Below are 14,863 nucleotides of genomic sequence, written 5' to 3'. Positions count from 1 at the left end.
ATAAACTAATAAGTCATGTGATGCTGTTAATATAGGAGTAAATCATTAGGACTAGGCTAATTTTATGAAGTAAACATAACAACATCCTCCTGAAGAAGCCAGCACTGTGTGAACCATCATTTCCTTTCCACAATTGCCGACCACAAAGTGGATGTGTGGGAATTAGATAGAAGGTTAATTACAAGACCAAAAATTCTGCAATCATGTTAAACTAATGAAAGTGTAAAAATAATAACATCCCTGTATTTCCCCCCCTTATTTAAACTTCAGATTTTTTTTTTATTAGATATTGTTGGGTTAAAGTGCCTTACGAAGATTTGCACCCCCTTGTTGTTTTCTTGATCTGTTAGATTTACAAACTGGAATTAAAATGGATTTTTGATTGGATTCTAGTTGGATTTACACAACATGCCCAACTCCTCGAAGTTCCAAATTACATGAGATTATATATATATATATATATATATATACACACACACACACACACACACACATACATACACACACACAAATACACTAACACAAACAATAATTAGGACAATAAAACTGAGAAACTTAATATGTATAAATATTCACCCCTTGAAAGTCTGTATTTTGTGGAGCCACCTTTTGGTGCAATTCCAGATACAAGGCTGTCTGTTAGCTTAGCACATCTAGGCACTGGGATTTTTACCCATTCCTCCAGGCAAAACTGATCAAATCCCTTCCATATAGATAGGTTGTATTGGTGTACAGCAATCTGCAGGTCATGCCACAGATCCTCCATTGGACTAAAGTCTGGGGTTTGACTAAGCCTTTCCCAGACAGGTAAACGTTCCCTCTAAAGGGGTTGTTGTCACGCTTCGGTGTGGGAGGGAAAAACCACACAGAGCATAATAAGGAAGGGGGGGGGGGGACGACGACAGGGAATCAGGCCTGAGAATTATGGAAAGAAGATGGACACCTCCTAGTGAAAACTCTAGCCAAAATCCTGACTGACTACCAGTATGAACAGACCCCAAAAAGGTAGGTGTGTTCATACGCAGGAATACCTAGAGTCCTATCTAGCCCTATAGGACCCTGGTACTAATGGCAGGGACGAGGCTACCTGTTCCTCCAAAAGAAAGGACGAACAGGAGTCTCCTTCAGGCCTAATACAAACAATAGGCAAATGCAACACACAGAACCCAAACAAAATACAAAAAAGGAAAGAAAAGACTTAACAGTGGGCTATGGAAGCACCAGGAACTCCGCCGAGATCCACACACCAGCAATCCACAACAGAAACTGAAGCTATAAACTACACAGCATTGTGGGAGAAGCAACACTAAATAAGAAAGGTAAAATGACCACAATAGCAACACCTGAGGCAAGGGGTTGGCCATTACCAGAAACACAGATGCCTATTGATCCACAAGGAAAACCTGTCAGATCAAACTACGTGTTGCCAGTCTCACTGATCTCCTGACACCTGACACAGGAACGTCCGTGACAATTGTCCCACAAAGAATATTCCACATTTTTTTAAACCAGTACCTGAATTAATTTGCTATTGCATGCAATTAAAAATTTTGTATAGCCACTAAGCTATTCATTAAAATGTATCTGTATAGCGCCACCTGCTGTTTGCTCTTTTCCTTATTTCTATGTCCACTTGACTGAGATTGTCACACATGATCAGTTCCATAACTGCCACAAACCCCGTCTCCTGTTAGATGCGGTCATAGTTACAGGGAGAGAACCATAGCAGAAAGGACACACAGCCCCTCCGGGTGCCAGCTTTGGATAAATCGACCAAAGCAATTGGAACAATTTTTTATAGTAATAATGGGAAACCTCCTTTAACATCTTCAGAGCCGTCGTTGTACATGTATGTCGAAAGATAAGCTGTGACATTACCTATTGTGAATGTAGGATTTTGTGTACATTGTGAAAGTCTTCAGACCCCTTCACTTTTTTCATGTTTTGTTGTTACGGTCTTGTGGTAAAATAAAAATACATTTGAGTTTTTCTTCATAAATCTGTACTTAATATCCCTTATTGATAAAATGAAAACAGACTTAGAAATCTTGGCAAATTTATTAAAAATGAAAAACTAAAACCTTTTATTAACACAAGTATTCAGACCCTTTATTCAGGACCATTCTGAGGTCTAGAGCACTCTGGATCAGGTTTTCAGTAAGAATATCTCTGTACTTTGCTCCATTCAGCTTTCCTTCAACCTTTACCAGTCTCCCTGTCCAGCCGCTGAAAAGACCAGACGCTGCCACCAACATGCTTCACTGTAGGTGTGGTATTGGGCAGGTGATGAGCAGCAGTGCCTGGTTTCTTATAGACATGATCCTTACAATTACCAAAAAGTTCAATCTCGGTTTTAGCGGACAAGAAAATGTTTCTCACAGTACTTTAGGTGCTTTTATGCAAACTCCAGGTGGCTTTCAAGGGTTTTACTGAGGAAAAGCTTCCTTCTAGCCATAAAGCCCAGATTGGTGAAGTGCTGCAGTGATGGTTGACCTTCTGCAAGTTTATCCACTTTGCACACAGGATCTTTGGAGCTCAGCCAGAGTAACCATTGGGTTCTTGGTCACCCCTTACCAAGGCTTCTCTCCGCCGATTACTCAGTTTGGTAAGGCGGCCAGCTATAGGAAGTCTGGTTGTTCTAAACGTCTTCCATTTAAGAATTGTGGAGGTCACTGTGCTCTTGGGAACTTTCAGTGCAGCAGAAATTATGTTGTCCTCTTCTCCAGATCTGTGCCTCCACACAATCCTGTCTCTGAGCTCTACAGCAAGTTCTTTCTTCCCCTTGGCTTGTCTTTCCAAATCATGTCCAATGAACTGAAATTACCACATACAACCCCAATCAAGGTGTAGAAAAATCTCAAAGATGATCAAAAGAAATGCGAGATCCCTGGAGCTAAATGTCATGGCACAAAAAGTCTGAAAGACATATCCATGTGAAATTTTAGATTTTCCTTTTTAATAAATTTGCCAAAAATTCCAAAATGCTGCTGCTTTCTCTTTTTCATTATGTGATATTAAGTGTAGAATGATAGTGGAAAAGTAGACGGAACAAAACGTGAAAAAAAAGTGAAAGGGTCCGAAAACTTTCCGAATGCATTGTATATAGGAGATGTCTGTTATTGTATTCCTACCTTTGATGATAATGAGATGTCTGCTGATCTGTACAGACCAAGAAGTAGCACCTATTATTAAGCTTAGAGCCTAGTGCAGAAACTGCAGGATTTTAGGATTTTTATTTAACTATAGATTTACCACAGGTGACTCCAGTCAAGTGTAGAAACATCTCAAAGATGATCAAGAAAATTGAGAAGGCCCCTGAGCTAAATGTCAAGTGTCATAGCTAGAGAGGAGCCCAATTTTTTAAAACTTCAACAAGGAAAATTAAAAATAACCACCAAAAATTCTTTAAAAATATGTTAATCATAAAAAGGGAATTTAAACAATAGGTCATTTTCTGATAACACATTCACTTTTTTGCAATTTTTGGAATTAGATTCTAGAATTGGTCAGAATAAGAATAGGCCTTAAAACACAGTGAGGGTCAAAAAGTTATCAATACGGGCGTGAGGCAATAGAGGACTTTATGTCTGAGACACTAACCTGTGCCCGTTACCACTGAGCACAGTATGAATACCAGGGCCACAGTGTTTATAACACAGGCATGCCTACATGCCGATAAGACCTTTCATGCTGCCAGACTCCTCATCTTTATGAGGGAGTAGTCCAACACATGCTTCAGTAATAGCGAACCCCCCCCCCCCTTTCACCTCCTTACAAGAGAAACAATTACAGGGCTCAATTTTATTTCCTATCCACGCGCACATTTCATTCAGTTTGTAAGAACTTTTTTACAGGACACTTCAAGACATGCTCGCCTTTAAACAGAATTTTACAATTTGCATCTAGAATTCATCTACATAGTTTACTTTCTTTGTAAATACAAGGCATAACTTATCACATACCGATCCCGAGTTACAGCTTGTATTATACTCCAGGGCAGGACAACAGAGTCAGAGCTGAAATCTCCTAGCATATTTTGTCACTCCCCATAAAAAAAATTCATAAAAAGTGATCAAAAAGTCACACTCACTAAATGGGTATCAATAAAAGCTACAGATCATCCTGCAAATAATATATAAATAAATATTATTACTAATTTGTTACATCGCCGCCATATTTCGCAGCTCTTTACAAATTCAGAGGTTTCATGTACAAAACAAAAAGACATCACAACTAGTGTTGATCGTGAATATTCGAATCGCGAATTTTAATTGCGAATATCGACACTTTGAGAAGATTTAGAATATAGTGCTATATATATATATATTCGTATTCGCGAATATTCTAGATTTTTTTTCATCTGAATTCATGATCCCTCCCTACTTCTTGCTTGTGGGCCAATGAGAAGGCTGCAATGTCTTTGTCAGAGCTTAGCAACATCCCTAGCAACCAATAGGAAAGTTGCCTACCCCTTACTATATAAGAACCTCCCCAGCAGCCATTTTCTGCAGTTCTGAGAGAGAGAGAGCAGTGACATTGCTGTGCGCTGTGCTTTGCTGTGTCATTACATTAGATAGATAGTTAGATATATATATATATATATATATATATATATATATATTACAGATAGTTAGTGGGAGATAGTCAGTGTAGGTTATATCCTGATATAGTGGAGCTGATAGGTTCTGCTGTCCATACATACATGCTACAGACATAGTGCTGGGATGTCACAAGTTCACAGCAATACTTAGTGCACCAATCAGTAATAAGTAGTCAGACCTGCTAAAAGGTGCAGTTGCACGTATTGTGCTAAAAAGAAAATAATTTTTTATATTGATGACCTATATACAGGATAAGACATTGATATCAGATCGACCCGGGTTCCGACTTCAGACTGTTGCAAGAGGCTGCAGCGCTCCGTGAGCACTTAGGCCTCTTCCTAGGCCATGTGACATCACGTTCATCGGTCACGTGGCCTAAGCGCAGCTCAGTCCTATTCAAGTGAATCAGGCTGAGCTGCAATACCAAGCACAGCCACTATAGAATGGATGGCACTGTACTTGGTAAGCTGTGAAGAGACCAAAGCGATCGGCGGGAGTGTTGGTAGTCGGACCCCCACTGATCGGATATTGATCACCAATCCCGAAGACAGGTCATCAATATCAAATTCCCGGGTAACCCAGTTAAGTATTAAAAACACAAGACAAACTATATAAAACATCGCTGTAATTGTACTGGCCTTGAGATCGAAGGTAACAGGTCAGTTTTACCACATAGGAAACATTGTAAAAATAAAACCCATATGACCATGGCGGAATTGCGTTATTTTTTCCAATTTTCCGCATTAAAAATAGCGCTATTCGAAAGTGAAAAAAAATATATATAAAAATAAAATAAAAGCCCTCATACGGCTATGTGGACAGAAAAATGGTAGCAAAAAAACTGAAAATTGTCCGTTCTTACAAAACCGCTAAAAATAATTAGCGTTTACCATTACGCACTCGGAACCTCAGAACAGTTCCACCCATGAAAGGGTTAACAGCAAAACGAGTAGCAGGCTCCATAGTGAAATGCATGCCAAGCTGTGACCTTATGTAGGTACAAAAGCCGGCGCACAATAGAGGCGGCATGGCGGTGCTCGCTCGCCATTATCCCCTGACAGGGCCGTGACTATCTGCATAGCCGGATCCTCCTGCTCTGCGCAGCACTAACATTAGTGTGACCTTTTTCTGCTAATTGGAAAATGGAAAGCAAATAAACCCTGTCACTGAATGAGAAGTGTTCCCCCTTTAGGCCGGCCAAACGACCTCAGAGGGGGGAAGAAGTTCTGAATCTTCTCTCCTTCTGCTCACACTGCAAAATCTTTATTACTTCGGAGAGCCTTGAAACGCGGTAATGCCCCTCCAGTGCAACAAGAAGTAAATAAATTTTGTCTTATGACCACTTTGGAGAAACACACAACCAGATTTGCTCAGCAGGGATAGATACCGGACAAGATAATGAAGAGAGAACACACATATGACAAGGGTTTACAGCGCTGGCTGTCGCTTTAAAGGCTTTTAATACTTCACAAACAGGATACCGGGCCTATTTCTTTAAAGATACAGTGTCTCTTCTGGGACGAGTAATGTTTAAAAAATAAAAAAATAAAAAAAAGACCGTTACCGCGCCGCCTGAATATAAAACGTTGGTTAAACCTGTTCTACCATCAAAGTAAACGGTTTCTTGTGCAGAAATAGAGGGAAGACTTCCCCGTCAAAGAAGTTATATAAAGGGGCCGTATTCTGTGGATCTTCAGAAACTAATTGTTTGCTTAGATAATCATTGGGGTTGAGCGAATCGGGTTTAGATTTCTGTAGCCAAACCCCGATTCTTTTTAAAACTACATTAAGAATATGGGCTCTGTCCTACAGCCTCCGCGGAGGTCTTACCGAAGTTTCAGCAAATATCACGAGACGTACTTAGTCTCGCCTCTATCACACGTCACTTTGTTTATTTGAATAAATTTTTGTTTCAAAATATGAAGTTGAACTTGACTTTGAGGCACGAAGCAGAGTTCCGTAAAGTGGCATATATCCAAAATTGGCACAAATTGGAGCATCTAGGGTTTTTACAGCCCCCCCCCCCCCGCCCCGGTGCTCGTAAAGGGGCGGGGCTTAGTGGAAAGGGAGCAGAGCTTTGCAGGAAAGGGGGTGGGGCCTAAGATACACCAAAACTGCACCACAATTCCGGCTAGAAGAATCTGTCCCAAAGTAAGCCAAACAATAGAGTCAGAAAAAAACAATAGAGTCAGAAAAAAAATAAAGTGTCTACCCCCGCACCACATTTATCTTCCAGGCTGAGCCCTGGTGACAAATCCGGTGCAGGCCTAAGGTTACCTGTCTACAGGTTTAGTAAATCTGGGCCAGAGTATATTGGGAGACATGAATAAGATTTATTTACTGAAACGGTTACACCTCTTTAGGCCAGTTTCATAGGTCTATATTACAGCCACAAAACCAGGACTACCCCCTTTTCCTTGTGGCTCTGCTCAACAAAATCTGGATCACCATAATGTCCTATATGGATTTATATCTGACTCCAAAAAAAATGGTGGGGTATGGGATATGGCCTTTGCAGATGCCATTAGAAACCCTATAGTGTGACCATATTAGTGCCATGTGAACCTGGCCTTAAAGGGGTTATCTGAGTCTATCCTCAGGATAGGTCATCAACATCAGATTGGCAGGGATCTGACCCCTGGGATCCCCGCCATCACTGGCCTAGGAAAAGGCTGAGACATTCATGGAGATGATCGGTGGGAATACAGGGAGTCAGATCCCTGCAGATCATCTCGGCCCCTTCCTAGGCCAGTGACGTCACTGTATAGCGTTCACGTGACATAGATGCAGCTCAACCCCATTCAAATCAATCAGGTCTGAGCTGCAATACCAAGCACTGCCACTATACAATGTATGGTGCTGTGCTTGGATAGCTGACTGGAGCCTGTATCGCTCACCAGAACTTCTGTAAAAATTATTGAATGCGGATCGGACACAGACCAAAACAGTGGTTGTGTGTATGAGGCCTAACTCTGATGATTCTCTTAGGACAACAAGGCTACTTTGACGTATGCATAGCTGGATACTGCAGTTCACCACCAGAGTCCATTGACTATAATGGGACCCAATTCGGATCTGGGCCGTTTTTGCCACGAGTATCGGGATTCGGCAGGACAAAAACTAGCGCAAGTATCCTTTTTTTTTTTTGTCTAGCCAAATCCTGGCTAGACAAAACAGACCATATCCCCACCAGGTCTCATTATAGTCAATGGGCTCTGGCAGTGCTCCGGTCGTATCCCACTCCGCCAGACACAATGAACTACGGTACTGTTCCAGCAGAGGAATAGTTTAAATGCATATGTGAAAGTAGCCTAACTTTTCTCACCCTCTACAATAATTCCTCTTTCTACAAATTTATATTTTTGCTTTTACCGCGAAAAATGTTTTTTTGTTTTGGTTTTTAGGGATTTTATTTAGGCATGAAGAATCCTGGTGTAATCCCCATCCAGGAGCATGTAATTTGTGTCCAGTTATCTTTTGTACCTGCAGATCCCTTTGAAGGAGTTTCCTCCTAATGCCTGCGCTCGCTGCGAGAACCTGTAGCTCTTAAAGACTGATTAATTGTTTTCGGAGACACTGCCCTGAGCAAAAGTATCGCGCAAGGAAAGTAATAAACATCCAAAGTGTTTCTTCTTGGCAAGCCGAGCGAACAAAAGCCGGGGACGCGTTTTAAATCTCCTGCTTGGCTAAACTTGAATCAGTCTTTGCAGTTCAAGCCTAGCAGGAGCCACACGTTGGCCGGAGAACAGAAACCGCAGCATTCTGGGAAACGCCACATGCAATGTTGGTGATTGACAATTGGTCGACCGTCACATGTTCCTGCCGGCATGGCGGCGGCTTTGAAGCTAATCTCAGCCTGAAGCTCTGGGCTCCTTTCAAAGAAGCACCATAGTCAACAAGCCAGGTATTCATCACAGGTTAAGGTTGAATATGTCCTAACAATACAAACACGAGCGTGCAGGGGATCATAGAAGGGCTAAGCCACGTGGCATCTTGAGAGTTGTAGTGTACTAGCCGGTGCAACTCTTCTATAACCAAGCCGCTTCTATTCTCAGTCTGTGGTAGAGTCATTTTAATTCCGGGATATTAAAAACCACTTTTTGCAAAAAGCTGGTTGAGAACAGAGCACGGATGATGGAAAATATCCACTGCTCCGCTGGGAATTCAATGCATATCAAGTATAATATTCACTTACTGTATGTTCTAAACTAGCAAACATTTCCCATCGCAAACAGAAGGAATGCTAGTAAAATAATTTCCGTCCTTAGACGTATGGCTGCTGGCCACAGACGGATCATTGTTCGGCCGGGTTAACCCATTCGTTGGCAAGAGTCTTCCATTCACTGTGTGAACACCTGTCATGTTCCAGTTCAGTCTACTGATAAGGTCTGGAATGTGTGTAAGGCCCGTGCAAAAATATTCAAATCGTCCAAGAAATGTTTTTGTTCAAATTATACAAGTAAATTATGGAAATATGGCATTTCCTTTAGCATTAGACAATCCAGAAAATCTGATACTTAAGAACATAAATTCAATATAGACCAAGAAAAAAAGAATAAAAAGAAAAAAGTAACTTTAAAGCTGTGTCCACACAGTCTCAAAATGAGTGGGTACTGAGTTTTAATTAATTTTCTGTGACCATCTGATAATCCAGCAGCACCTATTGATTTGCAATAGAGAGAGGGACGGAGCAGGGCAAAGCCATAGTGGAGGCCTCGACAGGACTGGGTTTGTAGCCAGTATTAGGGATAAAAAGGGGTTAATCAAGGAGGGTGAGGTGAGAGCTAGTGGTGAGAGTGGGAAGAAGGGTTGGGTAGAGTTAGGTAAGGGGGGGGGGGCAACGATATCTGTTATTAAGAGGAAAGGAGGGAAAGGCTTTCCATTCCCGCTTGTCCTAGACCTGCCTGTCCACCCGCCCTTTCCAATATGACGGGAGGGTGGTGAATTTTTTCTGTAGCATCAGTCGGCGGAGAGGAGGCCTTTGAAGTTCTTGCTGGAGGGTTTGGGGCCCATCGGGTAGATGCAACCCCTGTTGTGAATAAGGTTTTGTTGGTGGTTCCCGCTGGGAGCGGTCCATAGGAACAGGTTAGGTTGAACCAATGGTTGTGGTATATCACATCCTTGTCAACCCTAAGTCAAGGAGGTGTGACTAAGGATCATCCAGAATAAGGCCTTTCCTAGACCTCCATGTTATACAATGGCAGGTATGGTTAACGGTTTGTTAATAACGAGGCTGCTGTGGCCCATACATATTCCATCGTCACACAGTACGTCCATGTAAGCTAGGTTCGCATCTGCGTTACGGTATTCCAGTAGTCTGTCAGAAGAGCAGTCTACTGACACCGCCAATCCCCAATCACTATTATGGGATCAACAGTATTTTGCCGTCAGAAAGCTGGCATTCATACTGGAAACCCGAGGGATCCCATAATAGTGAGAGGGGACCTGAGAGGCTCCCATGGTGTCAGACTACGCCAGATACTGTAATTCTAATAGTCTGCTCCTCTGCCAGAACAGAGAACTATACTGTAAGGCCTCTTTCACACAACCGTATGGCTTTTTCAGTGTTTTGCGGTCCGTTTTAAACGGATCCGTTGTTCCGTTTTTTGTTTCAGTTTCGTTTTTCCATTCTGTTTTTCCGAAATGTGACATGGAGGGGGAGAAATGTGACATGGAGGGGGAGAAATGTGACATGGAGGGGGAGAAATGTCACATTTCACCCCCTCCATGTCACATTTCTCCCCCTTCCATGTCACATCAGCCCTCCAGGTCACATCACCACCTCCTTTTTACATCACCCCCACCGACTTATGGTTTCTGGTGGTTGGGGGGGGGGGCGCCAAAATGTAGCTTCGCTTGGGTGCGCAAAAATCCTTGCACCGGCCCTGTGGAAGGGCTCCAGGGTATGGGAACCTATTGGCTCCCAAGAAAGAGAACCACCTAGCCAGTGCCACCTATTAGAAGTGGTTCCCTGTGAGTCAACACCAGACTTTCTAGGTGGCGCTGGCGAGATGGTTCTCTTTCTTGGGAGATACGTACCTCTTTGCATATCCATTTCCCATGGAGCATTGCCAATAAGTCTCCATACTATGGACTTTTTCCAGCGAGTCTCCATACAGATGGTCTCTTTAAGGACATTCAGCACCCTGCCTAGGCATGTTAATTACCGGATGCCTTCCTTTAAGTTACAAGAAGAGCATGTAGGGCAGTTAATGTCAGATGAAGACCTTTCAGGGCATCAATGGGGAATTTGGAAACCTAAAGCCTGTATTAGACTGGCAGATAGTCTTCGTTCGTAGGAACACTCAGTTAGCAATGATCTGGCAGTTGCAAACAGTGGGTCTGCAATATATGAGCACCAGCCCGTGTGGACACCATATGACGGATGTGGACCAATTCACTTGAATGGGTCAGCGATCAGGAAGATACAGAACGAAGGTACGGAGTGCTTTCGTGGCATTTTGGTCCCTGCCTAGAACATGCTCTATTTTTTTGCAGTGCGGACGGATCGCGGACCCATTCAAGTTGAAGTTGTCTGCATCCATCAGCGCAGGCCACATGGACGGTGCACGTGCATTGGATCCGTTCGGGTGCGTGAGCCCCAATACCGCTGCCGATTACCCGATGAACAAGCAAATGCTCATTCATTGAGAAATCCCAATCTTTGAACAAGTTTAAAAATCTGCGTTTGGCCGAGGCAGACCCTGGTGTCTGGTCACAATCTGCTGCCTGCAAACAATGATTCAGTATGGGGTAGAGGGATGGCATTAGTGATCGCTCCTCTCTATACTGTAATAGCAACGGTCTCCTCCACTGACGAGCAGGCGAATGCCGGGAAGGAACGTTTCCCTTCCGACAATCGCCTGCATAATCTTCCGACAGCCTTTAGAAGGGTACCTACCAAATGTGTTAAAGAAGGTTCACTAACCCACGGCCTCTTCTCAGACTACAGCACATTACTCGAAAGAGTGCATCCATTGTTCATGCAAGGCCACGGACAAATGGATGCACCAGGAGTCGCAGTGAGCTAAGGTCAACAGAAATGTACTAGACCAACCTAGCAGCAGGCAGATAATAGGACAATGTGATGGGAGCCTTTTAATAATTTACAGTTTCCGCACCAAGGTCTGATAATGTAAAGGGAGGTGTCAAAGCCTGATTAGCAATAAGAAACACAACAGCTTAACCTCCACGACTTAGCAGCCTCATCTAGCTCAAATTACTGATCCTTATCTTGTAGAGCTGTAGCAAGGAAGCAGCAGGAAACATTACACCTTCTCGGGGCCTGTCAATCTCTGTCTAGGCCTTCACACAAAAGGGCCTCATTTATCAAATGCTTCGGTATGTAAAACTGTGGGCACCAACAGCATGAGATCTACTGAGTGAAGGTGGGTAATCTCAGCATCTAGATAAACCAGAGAATTGGGGTTAACACATTTGGGACTATATTAGATTGAACCTGAGTATCAAGATGAATAATAATAATAAAAGTATCATATTAACAAAAATAACAATAATTAATGGATGAGCAAAAGATTTACTGAATGAATATGTATGAGATCACAGACGCCCAAGGCAATATAATCATAACTAAGGCAATTATATATATACACAGTGTGTATATATCTATATATACACACATACACTAGCATATTTATATTGCTACAAATACTAAAGTAAAATTAACAAAACATTAAAATATCACTAGAACATTAATACCAATAAAATAATAAAAACTAATAATAAATACAAAATAAATAACAAGAACAAAAAATTAAATTAGTAAAATAAAATTAATTGCACCAATAGGGGTTTTCCAGGGAGTTGTGCCAAATAAAGAAAAAGCTCTCAGTCACCTCATTATCATCACAGATAGGATTACAAGGACAGGTAGCATGTCTGTATAAATAACACAGGATCCACCGCTCACCACCTTCTCCTCCATGCACATTGACCACTGCATAGGTCAGAGCAAGCCCACAAAACTCTAAATATTAGTATCCCAATAAATATGAGAAAAATGTGATACATGAATAAAACAATATCATGGATCCTAAAGTACAATATTAGTATTATTAAAACAATACATAAGTAGTAAAATGTTAAAAATCTAAAGTTTTTTATTTTTTTTATTTAGTTTTTATTTGTACTCCCTTTATTCAGTATGATTCATATAGGATGCATGTAGACAATTTGAAAAAATGGACAGATGTTGCAGCAGTTCAGCCTTTGACTTGACATAATGAATGGAGCCGTGTGTATTAGGAGGCGATCCATTATTAATGAATATATGCACTTCCCTTGTTACCATAAAAATTTACATTTGGAAAAAAATAAAAAGAATTTATGCATTGCATGTGACCCATATTCGAAACATTTTGATATTTTATTCCAATACAAGGCATAGCGATAAATCGTACATTTATATTTTGTGAGGGAACTTGCCCCTGTGTACTGTCACCCCCTGTAATAAAATATCTGACAAATTTGTGAAGACCATTATTTTACATATCTTGAATAACCTTTTTGGTGTAAAGCATGATGTTTAGGACCAGGAGGCTTTTTTTCAATGCACCACCTTTACAAGAGTCCTTGCAGTCCTCTGTTCTCATTAGGGCTCTTGCACACAACCGTATGTATTTTGGAGGACCGCAAAAAATGGATCCGCAAAAAATACGGATGACATCCGTGTGCATTCCGTATTTTGTGGAACGGAACAGCTGGCCCCTAATAGAACAGTCCTATCCTTGTCCGTAATGCGGACAATAATAGGACATGTTTGATTTTTCTGTGGAACTGAAATATGGACATATGGAAAATGGAATGCACACGGAGTAGCTTCCTTTTTTTTGGGCCGATGAACCCACCTCGGCCATGCCCCCACACAGCCCCTGCTTCTCATTGTCGAGGTTAGCTTTTTTCAATGGGGGGGGGGGGGGGGGAGAGTAATTTCTCGCTACTGACTTGTCCAACTATGCTTTGAAATTTCAGAGTTTGTACAAGAAAAGGTTCCGCTCCCTGCTCTGTCTGGTATTGCAGCTGAAGGTCATTGAATTGACTAAGGCTGGTGTTGGAATATCAAAGAGAATCCATTGACGAAACTAAAGAATTTTCTAAGACAGGGAGAGGGGATTAGAAAGAGAGGCTCACCTGGTAATACCAGCTCTGTTTACAGGTCATGTCTGGTATTACAACTTCATCCTAGTCACTTAAAAGGGGTTGTTCAATTAAAAATATAAAAAAATTCAAACCATCGCCTAGAGCTGAATACTCTTGTAACTGCATGGAATTAGCAATGTAGTATAGCCTCTGAGATATTTAATAAAATCTCTGTATAGTGCCACCTTCTCTTTGTTCTTTTCTCTGTGCACCTCAGCCATATCACTAAAAGGTGGTCACACATGCTCAGTCCTATTCTTCAGCTGCCACCTGCCCTATTTACTTTTAAAAGATGTGACAGTTACAGGAAGAGTGCTGCAGGAGAAAGGACATGCCCCTGAGCTGCAGATGAAAGAAGGACACGCCCCCTGAGAAAAGACACACCCATGAGCTTCCAGCCATGAATGTTGTGTGCTCGATGAGGGTATTTTACAGAGTTTTAGTGCAGATAAAACAGCGTATATTCAATGTTATCAGCACAGGAAAGTATTAAAAGAACAAGTAATCTTCCAAGCAAAAATCACAGAAACCTAGTTTACGAAAGCAATATGTATTTTATAACAGCGTGGGGAATACTGCTTTAAATAATTTCAATTAAGTCGTCAGATTTTGTGATTAAGGCAGTGTTAAAAAGGAACATTTGCAATATTTTCCTGGCAATAAAGAGAAGAACATTCAGGTATCTATCAGAGGCATTAATTACATTTAGCGTGCACACAGTCATTCAGCTATTCCAAGATGACACGTGCGTAAACTTCAGTGGAATCAGGACCGTAACTTCACAAAGTCTCCCAATGCATCACGGAGAGTTACATAAGAGACTGTGCTCATTTCTATTTTTACAAAAAAAAGTGTGTGAGGCTATTAATTAGCGGAAAGACATTCTAAAATGTGGATTTAACAGAAAGTGGGCTTTGTTGAGACGGGTAATGAGGAGACACATGAGCACCAATCAGGCCAATTATCCTAGCATTCTGCAGGGGCCTTCCTACAATAGACAGTCGGGGGGAGAAGGAACAGTGCTTGCTTTCAAGTGAAGCCTATAATAATACGTGAGATCAGCAGAAAACTGAGATTCTGTTACAAGTGCACTGATTTCTGGG

Source organism: Bufo gargarizans, chromosome 10 (assembly GCF_014858855.1).
Source record: "Bufo gargarizans isolate SCDJY-AF-19 chromosome 10, ASM1485885v1, whole genome shotgun sequence".
Classification (NCBI taxonomy): domain Eukaryota; kingdom Metazoa; phylum Chordata; class Amphibia; order Anura; family Bufonidae; genus Bufo; species Bufo gargarizans.
Note: the sequence above shows the minus strand (reverse complement) of the source record.